General features: G+C 33.3%; 1 pseudogene; it reads left to right on the forward strand.

Annotated features, from left to right (window-relative positions):
• The first annotated feature begins 366 nt into the window (after positions 1-366).
• LOC131027768 (caffeic acid 3-O-methyltransferase 1-like) lies at positions 367-20,240 on the forward strand (annotated as a pseudogene).
• The last annotated feature ends 309 nt before the right edge of the window (positions 20,241-20,549 follow it).

A 20,549-nucleotide genomic window follows, 5' to 3' on the forward strand; every position in this document is an offset into this window, starting at 1 on the left:
TTGAAGAGGCTCCTCTTAGTTCTTGAGCCAATAGTCATCCTGTCCATTAAGCTCATTCTTAGTAGTGGGCATATTAGCAAAGATGAATACCCCCAAGACAATACGAAAATTTCATCTCAGTTTATCACCTCCCTGATGGACCTCAAGCTTGATAAACATGAAGTTTGGAACCTCACGAGATGACTCTTCCCAGGTGACATCTTGCTTGAATTGCAAGAAGTCCTAAACAAAGTGCGACATGATTCTGGTGCTCCATGTCTGAGTGAGAGAATCCTCTTCAATGTCTCGGGAGAGATAATTAAATTATATCATTTTTTTCTAAACTTGACAGGAAAGGACTTACAAAAGCACAGATCCTTTTCTGCCATGGCCCTCGAGTTTTTAAAATGGAGGTTTCTGGGGGACAATCCAGAGGACACGGGTAGGGAATAAGAATTCCTAAACTTTTCTAAACTCAATAGTTTTATGCCTCCCAAAATAGAAGCAGGGGGTCCCCAAGCGGAGCAGAGTAGGCAAGGTGGTGGCCGAGGTAATGGTTGTGCTCCTGGTCGAGGAAGGGGTCATCCTCCACAAAGGGGTCTCAGAAGAGGTTGTGCCCCAATGCATTTTCCCATGCCTCAAGGAGAGGATTAAACAGATAGGTTTTCAGTTGATCTATTCTTTTTTGAGGCTGGTATAAAGCACATAGTTGGTTATTTTTTATTTCTCTGTTAATTTTAAACTTACAATGAAAATTAGACATAGCATTAGACTTATAAATTTTGAAAAACCTTTAATAGATTTTATGAAAAGGATAAATGAATTGTAATCAACACTCAAATCCCACTCCGAGTTCAGATAATTTGAGGGTTTTGGATGTGGTTTTCTCTTTTTGTGTATACTCATGGACATATCTTTATTTTCACAGTGTTTATGCCCTACTGGGCCATTTTAGAATTCTGTGGTTTCTTGATGTAAATTTTCTTTAAAATAAATATATTATTTTGGCTTTTCCTTTTATCGACCAATAAAAATCAAACCCATATGTAGAAATTACTCTAGATAAGATTCTGAGAGTTCTAGAAAGCCATTCCCTCCTCAGTTGTTCTGTAACCACAAGAATAGAAAGCATGAGAGGCTCTATGGTCTGACTCCTCTCTCCAAATACCATGTGCAAAACAAGGATGGCCTATCCTTGGCACCACTTACCTTGATAAACCAAGACAAGGTGTTCATAGATACTTGGCATTATCTTAAGGATGTTGTTGTCACCAAGGTACATGAGGTGAATGCATTTGAGTACCCTACCAAAGACTAGAGATTCAATAGGTTTTTTAATAGGGATATGGAAGAGAACTATACACTTATGATGGGGAGGATTCTTGAGACATATGAGGGTTTTAAGGATTTGGAGGAGCTGGTGGATGTAGGAGGTGGAGTTGGGTCTACTCTCAATCTTATAGTTCTAAGTACCCCGTATAAGGGGAGTGAATTTTGATAAACCTCATGTTTTGGCAGCTACTCCTTAGTTTCTAGGTGAGTGTTCTCCAATGGAATATTAGTTGACTACTGAATTCAGGCCCCAAACCCATGGTTTCTAGAGATCCAGGGACACCTGTAGGCAGTTAATGATTGCTTAGATTAATAGTGAAAAGAGATATGACATCTTTTAAGATAGGATTTTGGTTGGAATGTTTTTTCACAGTAAAAGCCCTTTTGTGATGATTTTTTTGTTTCAGGGGTGACACATGTCGGGGGAGATATGTTCGGCAATGTACCATCTAGTCGGGCTATTTTTATGAATGTATGAGACATCTTTTTATTTCCTAGATAGTAAATCTACTTTTTTAAATGGCTCATTAAAATTTTTGCCAACTATTTATTTAATTTTATTATGTTTATTCAACTTGTTCTTTTGTGGAAAAAAACATACTTAGCTATCCTAGTGATTCTTCTTTATAATTCTCTTCAGACGTAGTTTTGCAAGAAGTCTTCTATGAATCATGCAATTTTGGTTCATCTTTTCTTTATATTGTCTGAGATTTGATTGTGGTAATTTTTTTATGTTTTAGATCAAATTTTATGATCTATAGTTTGAATTCTGACACTTTTTTTTTCTTTTGCTTTTTGCTTCTTGATAATGGATTCTAAAATTTGACCCACCACTTAAGAAAAGCTCAGAATAAAATAGAAGAGTGGAAATTGTGTCTATGATTATACAATATTATTAGTAAACCCAGATCAGTTGAAGGAAGAGACTGGTCATAGTTCTTGCAATGGATTCCATTTCGCCAGTGGCTGCAGAGACCTCTTCCTATGCTGAGCAAACATTTCATGTAGATCTTTTCATGTTGGCATTAAAACCAATTGGAAAAGAGCATACAGAGGAGGAGTTCAAAGACCTTGCAAAAGCAACAGGATTTACAGGAGGTGTGAAACCAATTTGTTGTGTTAATGATGGAGTCTGGGTTATTGAGTTCTAGAATTGATCTCATTATTTTGAAAACGCCACCATCAAAAGTGACTATGTTATCCACTATGTATGTGGGCCATTAGGCATGAGTTGTGTGGTTGTTTGCTAATGGTAGTAGGTGAAATGGCACCACCTGATACCTAAATATTTATCTTCTTGCCTCCAAATGGTAATTAATACCGCAGTAGTTGAGCCTAATTGTCATATTGTATATTACAATTAATTATAAGATATTATCAACATGGAAGGGGTTGAGTTTAATTAGTGTGTATGATAACAAGAAATATCATTATTTCCTTATAAATAGATTGTGCTAAAGTGTATTTGGTCTTTTAAAGAATACAGATCTTATTATTTATATAATTTGGTTGAATCTATAAAATTTATATAAGAAAGAAAAATATTTTTTTTGGTAGAAATATCTTTTTGATTTAGAAGTAGCTTATGTAATTATAAAGATGGAAAATACATACTTAACACTTTTAAAAAAAAAAAATTCAATTTTTTATCATAAGCATAACTTTAATTGTCACATTTGAATTGCTTTCTTCCATTCACTGTCAATGTTTCTACCATCAAATACTTACATCTCTCTCTCTCTCTCTCTCTCTCTCTCTCTCTCTCTCTCTCTCTCTCTCTCTCTCTCTCTCTCTCTCTCTCTCTCTCTCTCTCTCTCTCTCGTGCACACACATGAATCTAAGACCACATGTGAGTGTATGAGATATCCTCCAAGAGAACACATCACAATTCACAATTATTTTGAAACAACCTAAACCTACACCTATAGGTATTTTTAGACACTTACAACATATTCCCATATATCATTATTGAATCAACCCAAGGAATCGATTATTATGGATCCCCCAAATGTGCCTCAGACACCAAATTTGTCATTTTTAAACATGTTGTTATAGGAGAAAATAAAAAAACTTTTGTTGGTTTTTCGAGACAACATAAATGATGATGGTAGACTTATATAGGATGTCGGTGCACTTATAAAAGATACCACAAAAATTGTAGAGGCATTATTTGTATTGTACAAGACTTCAATGTACTATGAGGGTGCCAATACCCTTGAGTAGACATGACCCTACCCATATAGATATGACCATGCAAAATCTACAACATAATTGCTCTTGTAAACATCCATGACAAAGAAATATTACAGTGTAAAAATTTAAATGTGACCCCAATATTAATACCTTTGTCAATCCTATTGGATCCCAAAATTGTTGCTCCACCCCTTAGAACTAAAATCAACTCGTAAGGCTAAGGTTGTATTCTTCCAAGTGAAATCATCTCAGCAATAGATCATGGACGATTAGAGGCCAACTCTACGAGAGTAGGTTATATCTCCTACATTTTGAATTCAACTTAGATTCATGAGGGTATTCCTAGAGTAATACCTTAATAGATATTAAATTTGAACAAAATGGACCATTACACTATAAAAAGAATGAAACTTAACTTGTTGACTTAGCCCCGAAGAATGTCATTGAACAAAAAATAGTTTGCTACCTCAATAACCCCTATATAGATCATAGGACTATGCAGGTGTAACCCACATAAAATGAATTCATTCTAGGCTTACGAAAGATGGTTTTGCTAGCTATATATTAGCAGGTTACATATTCATAGAAATTCCTAACCCTAAACTACTCGTTGGTTATTTCATCTGATTGCCTGAGGATTTCCTACGAAATGCAAATTTCAATCTTCAAACCCTTGGATTAGTGGCCAACGAATGAGATTTTGATTAGAGGATTGAGTAATATCCTACTCTTTAGGCTCTACTAAACCTAAGTGAGTATACCTTACAATATTCAAAGTTTCCATATAGATAATTTGCAAATATTGCATATATAGCAGATATATTCCAATGAAAATATACCAAGGAAATGATTAATTATCTTAGAATGTGGTTGCATTCTTGGTCTATCATCATCAACTTAACAATTGGGAATAAAACCTAAACTAAAGGTAATCCTACAAAATAAATTTAAAAGAGATCTTCATAGTTGAGACATTTCTGAAATAAATTTGGAACAAAGATAGATTGGTGCTTGATTCCTAGGGCCATGGAGTCAAATAGCATATATATTTTATATCCAGAATTGATTTAAATCCAACCATCTAATCCTAGCACTTATGCATTATACAAATGTTAATTAGATATGCACCCACAATTCTAATCAATGATCACAAGACATATACTCATATTCACTACAATATCCTTAGAGGCGAATTGTCTTCTTAAAAGAAACTTATGAAATGCATTACACATTAACACAAAGAGAACAAAGACAAACCAATACATCCTTAACGTACTAGTTCATGTGAATAAGATGACAGAAGTTAGAGATAATCCTAAAGCATATTCTCATTAATTTTTCAAAATGATTGATACAATATAATAGATATAAACTTTTTTTGCAAATTGCATTCCATTACTAAAACAAAATTAGACTACATAAAAGCTACCCATCCAAATGTCTATCCTAGAACCTTTGCTAATGATCTTGATTTCTCATTTATAATACTAGAGAGCAACAAGCTTCAGATCAATTGGCATACTTGGCAAAATTTTATTTAAATCCATTTGTAACTAAATATATGCTAAAAGAATCTTTACATTTCTCATAAAGCACAAATATTTACTCCACGTGCTAGAGGCAATTTGAAAACAAAATTGCAAAGCTCGATGATGCTGATTTCATCTAACCAACTTGATGACACGGGACATTCCAACTAAAATATTAGAATACAAAGAAAATAAAACAGAACACGTAATATATTGAGAAGATTGACATATTTGAATGCACGTAGAGGATACCCCATTTTCCTCACTCTTCAATAAACAACCGTGGCCATTGGGGAGTGTAGTCTCTAAGTGCTCTCTCCTTCATTTTTTGCAGGTTAGAAATAAGTTCAGTTGTGACAAATGTTCAATATACTTTTGGTTAGCATATACACCATTGAGGCCATTGACATGCTTCATTCCAAATTCTAGTGAAAACATTTTCTTCAATTTAACAATTGTATTCTCAACAACTCTTTCATTTGATCATATCTATTTAATTGACATATCTCCATTTTCCACTCTTCTAGAATTTTCAAACTACTATCACTATCCTTAAGGAGTGAGGGGAAATGAGTGTCTTTCATTTGATCATATCTATTTAATTCTTTGATTGAAACTTGTTATTAAACTTTCCATGCACTTTTATCCATTTATCAACTTGTTTCGTTGCATATTCTGACTTCTCCTGAACAGGATCTTGTGTGACTTCCTCTCTTTTTTATTCTAGCCTTCCTTGTAACTTCTCATGCTCTTTAATGGCCTTGTATGTTCCAACAAAAACAGTCCAAAATCTGTCAACATGTAGCAATAGTTTTTCAAATATGTCATTCATTAACTCTATGACAAGATTGGCGTTTAAAGCCTTCCACTATTGAACTATCCATTCGATTCTTTTCTCTAACTTTATTACTTCTAGTTTCCAATAAGACCTCTTTGAAGTAACCTTCATTAGTCTTTTCTCATGATCCGGTGCATTAGTTATTGGCAACGGAGCAGACCCATCTATCTATCTCCAAACTTCACATTTTCTTCTCACAAGTTCTCATTTTCTCTCTTATACAATGTGTTTTCTTTCACCAGTTTTTCAATATGAGCCTTCGTAAACTTTGTTGCATTAAGTGTCAGGTCTGCAGCCTCAACAAGGTTCATGTCTTCTAATATTGAGAGACCTCTTACGTGGTAGATATAAGGCCCAAGTATACGAAGACTTATTATTAGGGTGAAATATTGATCCACTGTAGATCCTACCTGCAACTTCAACACTCAATTTAACTTTCATGTTCTAATTGCTCCTTAATTTGTCAAAACCTATGGCTGAGCTAATATCCCATCCAGGTAGGATTAGGACCCCTTCTTCTTACAATAATCTTCTTCCCTTTTCAGGGATGATCTCTTTCATTTCCTTATCTACTTCATCTTGTAATTCCTTAAACACTTGTGGATGCATTTCTGGGTTAATGTCCTTCAGTAGTTCTCTTATTTGTTTTCCTATATACTCAAGAATCATACATGATTGGAATTTAGGAGAATGTACAAAAGAGTCATCAAAAAAATGTTTGGCTAGCAAGATGTCTAACATCATGAGATAGTTGGTCAGAAGTTTCAAATAAGAACCTAGTTTCTATCTTCGTCTCATGGCTTGCTATGATTGCAAAAAGTGCACAAAATGGATTTGTTGAAAATTACTTATAAACTTTTAAGCAAATGCATTTGAGATATATAAAGTGAATCTCTATAACTTTTTCTTACTTTCTCCTTGTTTGTACCAAAACGAGAGATCTAGAATAGGTTATGACATATATCACAACTACATTGGTAGACATGCATGCATAATATGGAATCATAAACATGTCACTTTTACTATTAGTCTTTCTTTCCCCCTCTACCTATTGGGCTCTCTATTTCTCTACCTCTCTCAATATCTCTTTTTCTTCATCTCTCTTTGTCTTTCTCCATCTCTATTTGTGGCTTTCCCTATCTCCCTATCTCTCTATCACTCTCCCTATCTCTCATTCTCTTTCCATATCCCTCTTTATCTCTTTACATCACCCTCTATCTATATCTCTTCCACTCCCCCTCTATCTTACTCTCTCACCCTTTATCTCTCGACATCTCTCCCTCTCTTTTACATCTATATCCCCCACCCCTCTCCTTATTCCTACATCTCTACACCTATATCTCTTTGCCTTTCTATCTTAAACTTTCTATATTTTTTCTTCCATCTCTCCCTCTATCTCTATCTTGGTATCTCTCCATCTCTCTCTACCACTATATCTCTTTACCTCTCTCTATGTGGCTTCCTATCTCTATCTTGATCTTTCTATCTCTCTCACATCGTCCCCCCCTCTCTCCCTCTATTTATATTTATCTCTTCCACCTCTATCTATCTAGTTGTCCCCCCTCTCCCTATCTCTCCCCCTCCTTTTCTACATAGCTATATCCTTCTCCACCTCCATCTCCATCTCTATCTCCATCTTATCTCTAGCTTCCTCTCTACCTTCATCCCTTATTTCTATCTCCTTAACCCCCCTCTCTCTCTTCCCCCCTCTATATCTCCTTTCCATCCTTACCTATCCCTCTCTCTCCTTCACTCCTTATTGCAAATATAACATGATCCCATTAGTAATTGATCTTGATAATCTTCCTAATTTAAAGGCTCTATTTCATTCATGTTCATATCTGTGTAAGCATATGCATAGTTGAATAGGAGATATCGCTTCTCTATTAAGACCTTTGTTGCACAAAAGTCATCTATTAATTGACCACATGGACAATGAAAATATATGTAAAAAATATACTTTCTTCCTAATTGACTTTCCACACCTCTTCGACATCGCACACTAAAATGTGATTGCTGCTTATTAAAAAGATTTTATTATGTATCTATATCTGATTAATTTAAAATGAGGTTAATATATCCATTACAATGGCCACTATAATTAGTGAAACCTTATTTTAAAAAATTTATAAATTGAAAACTACGTTTTAACTTATAGATCCAATCGATGCGTCCATTACCCTTGTGGGTGTGACTGCTACAGCCTTATTTTAGAAATTTTCAAATAAATAACCGAGCTCGGAGCAAAATATTTGTTCACAATTCTCTAAGTTTATCTCCTTATTTTGTGGAGCGAAATTGCGAATCATTTTTTTGTTAAATCCGGTCAAGTCGGGAATGGAGGCTCATATATCAGGAAAAGAGAGGGTGATTTCGCAGAATGATTATGGACAGAGCTACCGAATTCGAAAGAGAACTTGTTATTGTTGTGGCAAGCTGGATCATTTAATATGGGATTGCCCAACCAAGAGAATGAAGAATGGTGCACAGTTCAAGCCCAAGAACCAACAAAATTACTATTTGGACCAGCGACCTGTAATGGGTATGATTCTTTTCTTCGTCCTCAATTGCTTTAAAACACCCTGAACTAGAACATTGTCGTTTTACAAAGCTTCGATGTAGCAATTAGCATGTTTTCTGCTTGAACAATAGTAGCCCGTTATTACTGTTGAAAGATGTCAAGCTTCTGCAATCCATAATGTTAGGTTTACATCTTCCTGATAAATTGGATACAAAAGTTTCCCGCCATAAAACTGGATACACAAGTATTAAACAATCTACAATCGCTACTACATATTTTGTGGCCAAATAGTAGGATCAAATTAGATCTAAGCATTGTCCATTAGCTTGTTAGGGTGTTGTTAGGGTGTTGGGTAACGGCTCAAATCATACACATGAAGCTTACACTTTTAGGCTTAAAAGTGTTAAACATTAAGAGTTGACTGACATTTTTTACGCTTAATACATTTCTAGACTTAAAAGTGTTAAACACTCAAAGTTGACTAATATTCTCTAGACTTCATATGTTGCTTAGTGTGTATGGTTTAAGATTGAATGGATGTTGGGGCGCTCTACCCTGAACTAAAAGCTCTCGTTCCTTAATTTGACATGGTACAATACTTTATTTGTGGCTTCTATTTAATATTAATATTAACTTGTTTTGTTATACGTAACCAGGTACACATGAAAATGGAGACATTGAAACTTTAGAATACATGAATGATGTAAACAATTGCAGTTGTCCAGAAGTGAATTTAGTTATAAATCAAAATGGCTTTGACTCCACTTTTGCACCAGTTTTACAAGAGAGAAGTAATTGGCTACCTGAGTTGAACTTGGGTCCAAACTTGGATGATGGATTATACATAGGTGAAATTTACGTCAAGAAATATGAAGATGATCTTATTTCCCAAAACATTACTAGTGAGGAGCCTATTCATAAAAGTAGTTTGAATACTACTTCTCATTATTTAGGGCAACCAAATGCAGAGGCAGAAACCAAGCAAATTGAAGGTCAGTTTAGAGATTTACAAGAACCCACGAGCTGTTGTGAATCGGATTATACTACCAACACTTTGCTAGAAGATGGTGCAATGACTAAAAGTCCCATTAGTATTGGATCTTCGATTTATGTCGATGGACTAGAAAATGTTGATGCCATGCTTGCATTGGAGGAAAATCCATCCTTTGAATTAGATTCAAGTTGGGAAAATATTGTACTTGAAGATGGTGCAATGATTGAAAGTCCCACTAAGATTGGATCTCCAATTGATGTCCATGACTTAGACAATGTTGATGTTGGACATATTTTGGTGGGCGAAAATCCATGTTTGGAAACAGATTCAACTTGGGAACATATTGACCTCAATGAAGAAGATAATATTTAATTCTTTGAATAAAAATTGTTTGCATATTTCTTACATTAGATTCATAGTCGATCAAAGTGTCTCTATCTCTTTTCATACCTTTCATCAAAAGAAACTCATTCCTTTGTGTCTTAATTAAAAGCAATAAGTACATCAAATTTTCTTCCTCTAATTAGATGAAGAAGTCATGTTGTGTTCATGTTTGGCCAACATATTCTATTTAATTATTAGTAAATATATATCAAATATATGTAGATTTTTTGAAAAACATAGAGTGTATTAGAGGAGAGAATCCTCTCCAAGGTTATATTTTTTAAATCATAAAAAATTTAAATTAAAATTGATATCTTATGAAAACTATAACATTTTGATTAAGTTTGACTTTAAAAATTATTTAAAAAATCATTGAATTTTTTTTCTTTTTTTTCATGCACAAGATTTCAAGTAATCTATGAGGAGAAAAATGATTTTTTTTTTGGTGATGTCCCATCCAACTCATTGTTTTCTAAAATTGTAGAAAAAAAAGATAAATCCAACTATTTTTAAATGTATCTTATAAAATACATATGAAATTCGTTTACATCATTTTAAAATTCAAATAATAAATGTCCACATTTAGGTGTTTGAACTTGAAAATTTGTATGTGTATTGATTATAAAAGTGTGATACATATGTGTTGTATTTCTATTTCTACCCATTATTCCTTTTCCATATATTAAATAATCTTTTATTAATGTATTTTACCATCACAAATGATAGTATTGATTTGATGTTTCCTTTATGTATTGATTTGACCTTTCCTTTATCTCTTTACTAAAGTCTTGACATTGGAACCAACAATGTTGGAAACAATAGGTATTGGTCAAGGATATGGGCTTGAGTCTCTTGAAAAAATTTGTTAAAAAGCATTGAGACAAGAAGATATAAGTAAAATTGATAATTTGTGAATATTCACATGAACATTACATCATATAACACATTATACATGGAGTTAGGTCAACTTGCAGTATTGTATATTCCTCACATCCTAAATTGTATATGTAAAATAGTGATATAATTTTCACTTATATCTCAATGTTCTTTCTAATAAGGCCAAGACACATTTTAAACAACAAGCCAATAATCCATTTAAACCTACAACTTTTACAAATTAGTTTTGTTTTTTGTTTTGAGCTAAATTGAGAAGGACACTTCCCCGTCACCAAATAATTTACAATATCTACCAAGGTGTTTGGATAGAAATGGGAAACAAATGCTCATCTATAAATGTATCCTTGATTGGTTCATCATTACCTGATAGAATCATTCTTGATATAAAATCAGCTATGACATTATCTTTTCCTAGTTTATCAACAATGGCTATGCCAAATTCTTGAAGTATTAGTAACCATTTAATAATGTGTTCTCCTATTACAACCTTGTTCATTAGATACCTGATAGTTGCATGGTCTGTAATGACAAAAAAATTTTAACCAATATAATGTAATGTCTAAATTTATTAATTGCATAAAACAATTGCTAATAATTATTTTTCAAGTGTGGTGTAGTTCATTTTAGCTGGATTGAGATTCTTATTGATGTAGTAGATTTCATGCATTGCTCTAGACCCATCCTTTTGACAAAGGACAATTTCAATTGTTGGATTGACTGCATCAACGTGAATATGAAATGGTTGTTGCCACATTGATACATTTATAACAAGAGAAATTGTCAAGGCTTATTTAATGGCTTCAAAAGACTCTTGATAGTCTTTTGTCCAAGTGAATTTTGTATCTTTCTTTAAATAAATCTACTATAATAACCTGCATGGCCCAAAAAACTCCTTATATTAGTTTTATTTTAGGGTATTGGGATTCATTGAATAACTTCTACCTTTATAGAGTCTACCGTGACTCCTTGAGAGATGTGATGACCCAAGATGATTCCCTCCACCATCATTAATAAAATATTTTCATGATTCAAGGATAATTTGCGGTCTTTACATATCTTCAATATTTGGTTTAGACAACTCAATGCCTCTTCATAAGCTTTCCCATAGATAGTGAAATCATCCATGTACACTTCCACACATGTTGTCGAGTCTAGAAAAATGGCAAGGATACCTTGTTGAAAAGTAGCAAGTTCATTATAGAGTCCAAAGAGTAGTGGGTAGTCCGACCAGACTACACCCGGGCTACATGGCGCTTGTGTGGTGCTGAAATGGTGTCGGGAGTCCAACCGAACTATCGGTTATATAAACTGATATTTTCCCCACCGACCCCCATTTGCACCCTAAGGAGCTTTGGGAGTTTGGCCGAACTCACAAGGAGCTTATTTTCAGCCCACATTTTTCTAGGAAGGTTCATTTTTTTCCTTGTTTTTTGGTTTTGTATTTGTAATTTAAAAAATTACTATATTTATTGCTATAATTATATTTATTGAATAGTTTATCAAATTTTTTAAAAATTTTAGAAGGAAAACATTAGAAAAATGTAAAAAAAAATTAAACCTAGCAAAATGTGAAAACCAACACTATGAAACTATTAAAAAAATATGCACATATACCTATTAAATAATTTTTTAAAAAATCATTTTCTCATTACCCTTACATATATACCATAAAAAAATATAATTAATACACTACACATAAAAAATAAATCCTCGTACTCATACAAAGACATAGACACATACACCTACACCCACACCCACACAAAGACTCATGTGCACATACACACAAATACACATACAGACGTATACACATGCATACATAAATGTACATGTGTGTGCATGGGTATGTGCGGGTATGTTTGTGTATATGTATGTATGTATGTGTATGTGTATGTGTATGTGTATGTGTATGTGTATGTGTATGTGTATGTGTGTGTATGTATGCATGCATGTGTATGTGTAAGTGTGTATGGGTGTATGTGTGTATGTGAGTGTATGTATGTGTTTATGTATGTATGTGTGTATACACAAACACATACATACACATACACACACACACACATGCATACATACATACATACATACATACATACATACATCGACATACATATATACAGACATACATACATTCATACACACATGTGCACACACATACATGTACATACACATACACACATACATACATAAATACACACATGCATATATAAACACACATACATATATATATACACATACATACATACACACACACATACACACACATACATACATACACACATACACATACACATGCATGCATGTGTATACATACACATACACACATGCATGCACATGTACACACACATACACATATACATATACACGTGTATGTATGTGTGTACATGTACATGTATGTGTATGTATGCATACATGCATGCACGTATGTGTATGTGTGTATGTGGGTGTATGTGGGTGTATGTGTGTGTGTACATGTATATGTATGTACATGTGTATTTATGTCTGTATGTATGTATGTAGGTACAGTATGTGTGTATGCACATGGATGTGTGTATGTGTATGTATATGTGTGTGTATCATGTACATGTATTTAATTTTAATGTTTCTTTAAACTAATTTGTATATCTATATGTGTATGTGTATGTGTATGTGTATGTGTATGTGTATGTGTATGTGTATGTGTATGTGTATGTGTATGTGTATGTGTCTGTACACATGTATTTAATTTTAATGTTTCTTTAAAGTAATTTGTATCAAATGTTTCAATTACTTCGAATTGTACTTTAAATTACAATTATATATCATTTTGAAATATGTTTGACTTAGTTTAAAATAGTTTTCAAAATTACTTTGAATTGTTTAAAATAGTTTTGAATAATTATTTTTCAAATTCTTCGCTTTTATAATTATGTACATACAGATATTTTTCACATGGCCGATCAAGCATCAGATGGTAGAGTTCATCACAAGGGCACTAACCAGACATCTAGACAGTCTAGTCGAATGTTGTCTAGTGATAGTGATGTCAGGGCTCGACTTTTTTCCAAAAGCACTTAGGCCCTATAGTGTGCACTAGACCATCTTACATCCAAATTAGATTTTTCCACAAGCCGGCCTAATAAGGAAAGGGCAAAGATTATTCGAGATGAGTTTCTACATATGATTGACACTATTCAGACATATAATTCTTATAGTAAAATGAGAAGTCATGAGGAGGGATGTATCTTCTACATAGGTCCATACTATGTTCCCCCGTTATCAAAGTCTGAGACAACGTAATATTAGAGGATATTTAGTTACCAGATGCACTGATCCAGTTGTGGCACCATTCATATATCCTAGATGGTTGGGAACTCATCATATGTGGCCACAAAAGGATGAGTTGCCACTTTATTTTTGCAAACAATTGTTTGTAGAGTTTCATATGGGCTTAGACATTGATTATACATCTATACCAGTGAATGTTGGGTAGGGGAGACAGAGGCTCAATGATAAATTTAGACTATTTGATGTACCAGTGCTCATTAATAAATGAGAATTAGTTGGTCCAAACCTTTTGGTTCTACCAAAATGTTTGGAGTTATCACAAGCATCAGATGCAACAACTGATAATGTCAGGTGACATATCTACTCTAGCATTGCACAAATTGCCACTCAGGTTGACTAGATGACATCTGATCATGTAGGTAGATATTTGTTGTGATCGCAAGGAACAATTCCACAAGCTATATATGGGACATCTAGTAGTGGTGTTGATCCTTATGCCCATGTAGATATACCATCTCCACTTGATCCTGCATGGTAGACAGAGGTTGATCCTTTGTAGCGGATGAGTGCATTATTGTTTAAATATTTATTGGATTCATACACACTTCTTTCTTTGATTCTTAAGATCCCAGTTGAGGATGTACCAACACGGGTGAGACAACATATAAACGGAGGTGGATCTAGGAGCCATGGTGGTAGAGAATCTCACGATGATATGGGGAGAGATGAGGGAATTCAAATGCATCCTACAACCCCTCCAGCACATACATCACTTGATCCCGCACCTCCTCCTCAGCCTACACCAAGCAATCCAACACTCGAGCCACCACGACCTACATTGCTACCGCCTATTAATTTTATAGCTCCTGCTTGAGCTCATGGTCACTATACTAGTCTGCTTATTGATAGTTTAGAGGATACATTGTTGGATATAGATGCTGACCACATGTCCTTCCACTCATTTGAGATCAACAGGAACAAGAGAGCCTTCAAGCCTTGTGAGGTACACTTTTTTTTCTCTGTAAGGTCATATTATTTATTTGATTTTAAATAGTCAATTTCAACCTGAAAATTATTAACACAATTTGAATTTTGAATTATATATAGTGTCCTATTACATTGGAGACATTAGTAGATTTGTAGCCACCTTCTGCTCCTGCACATTGTCATAGTCAGGTACACATTTGAGTTCTTCATCTTGGATATGTGTGGCCCATGCACACTCTGGTGGTGCAGATGATGGAACAGACCAGGTAAAATTTGCAGGTACTTATGTCGAAGTAAAATTTGCATACTTATAGTTAGATAATATTTGCATGTTCTTATATATACATGTTATTGCACGTGTACTTTCTTTTGCAGGGACAATATTCAGGGCATGGGTCAGTGGAGGGTCGACCGACTTAGTTTATACATTATCATTATTTGATGAGATTATATGTACAATGCATGTAAAAAAAATTACATATATGTATCTCACACTTGTTTTATGAGATTATATACATATCGGATACTTGTGCATGTTTTTTTATGTATCTAACACTTGTATATATCAGACACACTTGTTTGATCAGATTAGTTGTTTGTTTATTACACATATCTATGTGTCTATGCTATATTTTTATAATTAGTTCAAGCAGAATTTATCACGTTATTTTGAATGATAAATCTTGATATTTAGCATGTTGAATTATTAATTGTTGATTTGATTTAGTTAGTTGAATTGTTGATTTAATTATTAAATTAATCAAACCAATTTAAATCAAAAAGTGATTCAAATCAATTAATCAAATCAATTCAATTCCATGAATTAATCAAATTAATTCAAATCAATTCAAGTCAAAAATTGATTCAAATCAATTAATCAAATCAAAACAATTCAAATAAAAAAGTGATTCAAATCAAATCAATTCAATTCAATGAATTAATCAAATTAATTCAAATCAATTAATCAAATCAATTCAAACCAATGAATTATTAAATTAATTAGTTAGTTGAATTGTTAATTGTTGATTTGATTTAGTTAGTTGAATTGTTGATTTAATTATTATATTAATCAAATCAATTCAATTCAAAAACTGATTCAAATCAATTAATCAAATCAAATCAATTCAATTCAATGAATTAATCAAATTAATTCAAATCAATTAATCAAATTAATTCACCGAATTAATCAAATTAATTCAAATCAATTAATCAAATAAAATCAATTCAGCTCGAATGAATTAATCAAATTAATTCAAATCAATTAATCAAATGAATTCATTGAATTAATCAAATCAATTCAATTCAATGAATTAATCGAAGTAATTAATCAAATCAATTCAAACCAATTCAATGAATTAATCAAACTAATTCAAATCAATTCAAACCAATTCAATGAATTAGTCAAACTAATTCAAATCAATTAATCAAATCAATTCAACAGATTAATCAAATTAATTCAAATCAATTCAAACCAATTCAAAGAAATGATCAAACTAATTGAAATCAATTAATCAAATCAATTCAATGAATTAATCAAATTAATCAAACTAATTCAAATCAATTAATCAGTCCAATGAATTAATGCAATGAGTTAATCAATCCAATTAATTAACCAATCCAATGAATGAATCAATTAATTAAGCGATTCAAATCAATCCAATTAATTAATTAAAACAATTCAATTAAGTAATTCAAATACGTCCAATGATTTAATCAAATCAAATCAAATTATTTAATCAAATTAAATCAAATTATTTAATCAAATTAAATCAAATTATTTAATCAAATTAAATCAAATTATTTAATCAAATCAAATCAAATCAATTAATTAATTCAATTCAACTAAGTGATTGAAATTAATATAAGATAGCATGCAACAAATTAACTCAAATTGTGCAAATTTTGATTTCAAAGAAGTTGCAACAAATAAACTCAAATGTACATGTGTATATATGTTGCAAAAAATAACTCAAATGTACATGTTTGTACATATGTATAGCGATCCAAAAAAGAGCTTGAACATACATACGTACATATGTATGATGATCTAAAAAAATAGTACATACATATATATGCATCTATATACATGTATGTATACATATATATGCATGTATGGACATGTATCATGGTCAAAAAAATACACGAGTTCACTTTTTCTAATAAATTAAGTGAGCTCATGGTACATAAAATCTGGATCCTCTCAATCTTTTACTATCTCTAATATCCTTTCATGATCTTCGATAGGCAACCTCTACTTTTGGGGGACACAAACTATTTTTTGTAAAGTTTCAAAATGTAATCTTGTTGCTATAACTAAATGACTATAATGCAAAACATTTTGGTCAGGCATATATTTAGTAAATGTAACACCATTGTTATCTATCTTCGTTTGTTGATAATAAGTACCTTCAACAATGATTGATCCAATGGGATATTGTTCCCCATAAACATCTTCCATTGATTCTAACAATTTACATTTTGGTTTTATGCATCATGGTAGGTAATAGTCAACCAACTTCTACATTGTTAGGATGTGCAAGCACAAGAAAAATATCAACTGTACATGGCAAAATACAAACAATTAAATTATAAAGTATATGGTGGAATGTAAAAAGAATTCACATTTAATTAAAATTTAAACAAAGTACATGAAAAAGTGTAAGTATATTAAAATAAAATGCAAGTGTACCTAGCACAACTAAATCAGAAACATGTTCATAATCAATTGAATATATAGGATCATGAATATCTACAATGTCACTATCTTCAAAAGGAGGCATTGTGACAAAATGTTTCATCTTCCATTCTAAAACAAATCCATCTCCAATGTTCTGACATTGTTGAATATTTCCATTGTTTTCAATGCAATCAATACAAAAACATGATTTTTATCTAACCTGAATCACAAGAGGTTTGCTATTTCCTGTAGTCATCACTTGATGCAAACTTCTAATTCCATTAATTGTTTGGCAATTATGATCGATCAATATAGTTAACTTCCCAAAAATTACATTTTTTTTATGTTGTGTCACATGCACCAAAATTATTTTTGCACCATTCTAATATCTCACTTGAATTTCGTATGTTGTTACCTCCAAGTTTATATTAGTGAAGTGCACACTTCACACAAGCTCCTGCTCCATCATGCTCTCCTTTTCCATGTCCACTCTAAAAAAAATTCCACAAAAACTTTAGACCATATTTAGCATGTTGTTGTTGTTAGACAACACAAATAACCGTAGGACAACTAATAGGGGGGGAGAATCAGTTGTCAATAGATTATAGAACTTTAAGCATTGAAACCTTATTACTAGAATAAATGAATTGAATAACAGAACAATAGATATAATAGTTAAGCATAAATATAAACCACATAATATTTACCAACCATCCACAAAAGATAACATCGAGAATGCCATAGGACATACAACATCCTCGTTGGATGTTTTGTTGACTAGCATCAGAATTTTCAGGGCACCCAAGACTCTTCCGACGATGGCCATGACCGCTCATCCAGCAAGAGAATATCGTCGGGCATACAACATCCTCATCAGATGTTTCCTGGGTGGACGTCAGAATTTCGATGATACCTCGAACTCTTTTGATGGTAGCCATTATCGCTCATTCGGCAAGAGAATTTCGTCGGGCATACAACATCCTCGTTGGATGTTTCCTAGGTGGACGTCGGAATTTTGACACCCATTTGACGAGAGAATGCCATAGGATATACAACATCCTCATTAGATGTTTCATTGACTGGTGTCATAATTCGCACATGATAACCTCTTGCTGGGTGTAGCGAAGATCAAGGAAGAAATTCAACTGAAAATGCTCCTGGAATCCTTTGGGAAGGCCTTAGGCCAAATTATCAACAAAGAAAAATAAAAATAAAAATTCTTCTCCACCCCTACCCCCTTAGAGGTTAAGATCCAAATTATTTTGAACTATAAAACATGCATTCTTCCCTGTATTCATCTGGGAATCCCAATTGACAGAGGATTGAGGAACTCAAAACTTTGGGATCCTCTGAAGTTAAAGATGGATCAGAATATTAACTCCTACAAAGGGAATTGGCTCTCATGGGTTGGTGGGCTAGTAATGCTCCAAGCAATTATTTCTTCTCTACCCATCTACCTTTTATCCATTTTATCCCTCACTGCTGGTGCAAATTCCTTCACCATTAAAAGATGAGAAAGTTCTTCTAGCAAAAGACTAAAGAAAAACATAAAATTTCTCTAATTGCATGGGATAAAATCATCAAACCCAAGTCCATGGGGGGTCTAGGAATAAAAAATCTCCACTTGCAAAACAAAGCCTTGGGAGCTAAACTAGTTTGGAAGTTCATTAAAGACCAGAAAGCAATATGGGTAAGGATAATGGCGACAAAATACCTTATAGATGGGGATCCTTAAAATCTTCTATTATCTAATTCTCATCCAAAGGGATCTAGGACCTGGAATTTCATTGTGACATGCAAAAATTTAATTGCAAACTCTTTATCTTGGGATATCCATGATGGATCCTCTAGCCTTTTCTTGGAAGACTCATGGGGATGATATCCAAGCATTTACATCTCTCTCAATTTCCCAATAGCTAAACATTGGCTTCAATAGCATTGGGGATCTCGAGTTAGTGATTATTTGGTTTTGAACAGGGCTACTAGAATGCAAGGATGGAGCTAGAAGCAATTGGAGGGATTGCCTATTCCTACTGTTGAAATCAACCAGCTATCAGACCTCATTAGAGAAAGAAATATTAATCCTAGAAGAGGGAAAGATTCTCTTATATAGGCTTGTTCTAAAACAGGACAATATAATGCTAAAGATGGCTACAGGGTTCTTGCAAACTTTGGGAATCAAGAGGAACAAGATATTCCACTAAAACTATTTTGGAGCAACAAGATTATCCCAAAAGAAGGAATCTTTGAATGGTTGGCTTTCAAAAAGAGGATCCTCATAGCAGAAAGATTCACTAAAATGGGCTTTGAAGGGCCCTCAAGATGCATTTTGTGCAAAGCTCAAGCAGAAAGACTGGATTTTGCACGAGTGGAGTGATGATCATTGTATAAAGCTTTTGAAGAATTGTCACAAGGCCTTCCCAGAGAATGGAAAAGTGAATGTAGTGGATTCCATTTTGCCAGTGGCTGCAGAGACCTCTTCCTATGCCAAGCAAACATTTCATGTTGATCTTTGCATGTTGGCATTCAACCCAATTGGAAAAGAGCGTACAAAGGAGGAGTTAAAAGACCTTGCAATAGGAACAAGATTTGCAGGAGGTGTGAAGCCAATTTGTTGCGTTAATGGAGTCTGGGTTATTGAGTTCTAGAAATGATCTCATTATTTCTAAAACACCCCCACCAAAAGTGACTGTGTTATCCACTATGTATGTGGGCCATTAGGCATGACTTATGTGATTGTTTGCTAATGGTAGTAGGTGAAATGGCCCCACCTGATACCTAAAGATTTATCTTCTTGCTTCAAGAAGGTAATTAATACCGAAGTAGTTGAGCCTAATTGGCATATTGTATATTGCAATTAATTATAAGATATTATCAACATGGAAAGGGTTGAGTTTAATTAGTGTGTATGATAACATGCAATATCATTATTTTCTTATAAATAGATTGTCCTAAAG

Source organism: Cryptomeria japonica, chromosome 11, assembly GCF_030272615.1.
Source record: "Cryptomeria japonica chromosome 11, Sugi_1.0, whole genome shotgun sequence".
In the NCBI taxonomy this organism is placed as follows: Eukaryota; Viridiplantae; Streptophyta; class Pinopsida; order Cupressales; family Cupressaceae; genus Cryptomeria; species Cryptomeria japonica.